Genomic DNA, 4,192 nt, shown 5'->3' with positions numbered 1-4,192 from the left:
ATTTAAATATTTATATAAATACTTTAATATTAATATAATTTTATTATTTTTTTTTGAAGCTACATGATAATAAAAATAAAACTGAAGAAATAAAGAATTTTACACAGGTAAATATATTAAATTTAACTATAATATCAATTTAAACATGATATTAATATTAAATTAATATAACAGGAATTTAAAAAAGATATAATAAAATCTAATAATTATATAATTATACAAAAAGGTAAGTAAAATAAAATAATATTAATTTATATTTAAGTTATATTTAATAACTTTATAATATATTATAATATAAATATTATAATATATTAAATTTTATTAATAAATATTCTTATATAATAAATTTCAGATATTGAAAAATTACATCCAAATCCTACAAATGATCTTAAAAATATTTATAATATTGTATCTCAAGAACTTAACGAGCAATGTATATTATATACATATACAAAATTAGCAGAAATGAAAACGAAATGTATCATTCAAGTTACATGGCCTTACAAAACATCTTTTTCCAGTATAGCATCTAAAAAAAAAACAGCTGCTAAGAATGCAGCATTACAATGTTTAAATTGGTTATATAAATCTAAGAAGATTAAAGAATCGAAACCTATATTATATGATCATCAAAAAAAGAATAATTTATTAAATTCTCAAAAATATCTCAATATTGATCTTACATCAGATTTAAAAATTGAAATACAATCTCTAATTGATATCTTTGATAAAGTAAAGTTTGCAATATATAGAAATATATATTTAATATATATTATATAAAATATATAAAATATGTAAAAAAATATTTTAATATATTATATGATAATGATTTTAGGAAATAAAATCTATAACAACAGTGCCATGTACTATTAAAAATAATGAAGATAATGTGGAAGAAGTAATAGAAGCTGATGTAAATGCCAATTCTTTAGATTTCAATCAAATGCATTATAATCAATTTAGAAAAAATTCTAAAAAAAGAAAGGATCAAAATAAAGATTTGCCTATTATTAATTATAAGTATATATATATATATATATATACATATATTTATACATAAAATTTATTATAAATTTATTTAAAATTCAAAATAAATTTATTCTTTCAGAGAACAAATTCTTAATAGTTTACAAAGTAATCAAGTTTTAGTGATTAAAGGAGATACTGGATGTGGCAAAAGTACCCAAATTCCACAATTTATATTAGATGCATATAAAGAACACAATAAAATATGTGAATGTAATATAATTGTGACTGAACCTCGTAGAGTATCAACTATCTCTTTAGCTCATCGTGTTGCATGGGAAAGAGGTGAAAATATAGGCGATATAGTAGGTTATCATGTACGATTTGAAAAAAAAATACCACAAGTTCAATATGGTTCAATTTTATATTGCACAACTGGTATATTTTTGCAAAAATTACAATATGATCGTACTCTAAAAAAAATATCACATATAATTATAGATGAAGCTCATGAAAGAAGTTTACAAACTGATATAATATTGAAATTACTTAAAGATATATTAAAACATAATTCACATATAAAACTTATAATTATGTCTGCAAGTATAAATGCAGAAATATTTCAACAATATTTTTCCTCTAATTCACTTATTAATATTCCTGGAAAATTATATGATGTAAATATGCATTTTATTGATGACATTCATTTTTTTGATGATTCATTAAATTTAAATGATCTAATGGAAATAGAAATTCCTCTTGACAAAATAGTAAATTTAATAGTATGGATTATTACAAATAAACCACCTGGAGCTATTTTATGTTTTCTCCCAGGTTGGCAAGAAATTAAGTATTTGCATGATATGCTTCAAAACACAGAAATGAAAAATTTATTGATATTACCTCTTCATTCTAAAGTACCTAATCATATTCAGAAAAAAGTTTTTAAACCAGCTCCTAATAATTTTACAAAGATTATTTTAGCTACAGATGTAGCTGAAAGTGGTATTACAATTCAAGATATAAGATATGTTATAGATACTGCTATTAAGAGAGAAGTACAATGGAATGAACAAAAATCTTTATTTAATTTAAAGTTTAGTCGCATATCACAAGCTAATATTTTACAAAGGTAATTTTTATGCCATATATATATATATATTGCAATTTGATTTTCAAAGAAAAGATTAGAATATATATATTATTAATATATTATTATATATATATTATATTATTAATATATAGGAAAGGAAGAGCTGGACGTGTACAATCTGGTGAAAGTTATCATTTAATTACTCGAAGTGAATACAATAAATTAGATTTATATCCAAAACCAGAGATATTTAAACTCTTATTGGATAAAGCAATTATCATCAGTAAAACATTAAGTGATGAGAAAATATGTGATTTCTTTAATAGTATGATTGATTCACCTAATGAATCTATAATAATTTCTAGTGTGAATATTTTAAAAAATCTTGGTATTCTCGATGATGATGAAAATCTTACAAGTTTAGGAAAATATGTTTCATATATTTCATTAACTCCAAAACTAAGTAAAGCAATAATATTGTCTTGCATTTTTCAGTACGTAATATAATTAATAAGAAAGATTTATATATATATAATTTTATATAAAATATATTTTATATTTTTCTATAAAATTAATTATTTAAATAATTTTTTGAAATTTAAATCATATTTATATTTTTTATAACTATATGATTTTATGATTGCACATCTTTTATTGAGTATTTTTATAAAATTAAAATATTTTCATAAAATTATTTTTAATTGTATCTATACGAAATAAATATATTTGAATTTATTTTTTCAGATGTTTAAGTCCTATACTATTAATTGTCACAGCATTTTCTACCATTAACCATCATGTTTCATTAGATCAAATATCAAATACATGTATAATTTCTAAAGAAAAAAAATTGGAATATCATAAAACAAGTGATCATATAGCTGTATTAAAATATTTTAATGATATTTTAAAGAAAGATAAAAATAACTCATCATTTTCTTTTATTTTTAATTTAAAAAATGATGATAAAATTCAAACAATAAAATTGGTAGAACGTAAGTCTATTAAATATTCGAAGATATATAATAAAATTGAAATTAATTATTAATTATTTATAGAATTATGTATGATACATATAAATGAACTTATAAACTCCAAAATGATTCCATCGACATTTGATTTTAATTATTTAAATATAAATGCTGAAAATAATGAATTAATTCGAGCGGTTTTATTTGCCGCTACAAATAATTTGATAAAAAGAAATGCTTATGGTTATAAAAAAAAATATTTTACACATCAAGCAAATGTTTTAACAATAGAGTTAGTATAATATTTAAAAAGATATTTAAAATATAATTATAATATATAGAAAAGAGCTGAAATTTATATAATAATAATTTTTAGGAATAACAAAATTGTTAAAATTAAGAATGAAAGTGTAAATTATAATCGAAAAGAATGGCCAAGTGATTTATTAACTTATATTGATAAAATGGATTATGCTATGAGATATTCTGAGATTTCTGATACGAGCATGATATCACCATTATCAGTTTTATTATTTAGTCAGAATGATGTTCAATGTGAAAAAGTATATTTTTTAAAATATAAATATTAATATATATTTATAGATTTTTAATTTATAAATTTATAAATTTTTACTTTTTTTTTGCAGATACAAAATAAAGTTTCTACAGAAGAAAAAAAAATTATTACTCTAAATGATATAAAGAATATAAATTTGATTTGTGAATCAGAGTTTGTATTTATATTTTTATCTTTTGAATCTCATATCTTAATACTTATTTTATATTGTTCTTTTTTAGGACTGCAGATCTATTATTAAAATTTCGAAATATATTATGGAATGTTGTAGATTATATAATTAAATATGAAGGCACAGATGAAAGTAATTTAAAATCAGTTAAATTATTCAAAGATCATCTAATGGTTTTAATTTTAAAAATATTGAAAGAATCGTCAAAAGATATTGATGTATTTAAGGAAAATGAAGATATTATTGAATAATGAAAAAATTTAAATTAATAAAAATCAAATATTTTTGTATTTTTAATTATATATATATATACAAATATACAAGTAAAAATAATATGCATATAGATAATATATGCTTAAAATGAATATTATAACAATTCTTTATTCTTCATTCATCAATTTTAAGAATATAAA

Source organism: Apis dorsata, unplaced genomic scaffold (assembly GCF_000469605.1).
Source record: "Apis dorsata unplaced genomic scaffold, Apis dorsata 1.3 scaffold_19, whole genome shotgun sequence".
NCBI lineage: Eukaryota > Metazoa > Arthropoda > Insecta > Hymenoptera > Apidae > Apis > Apis dorsata.
Note: the sequence above shows the minus strand (reverse complement) of the source record.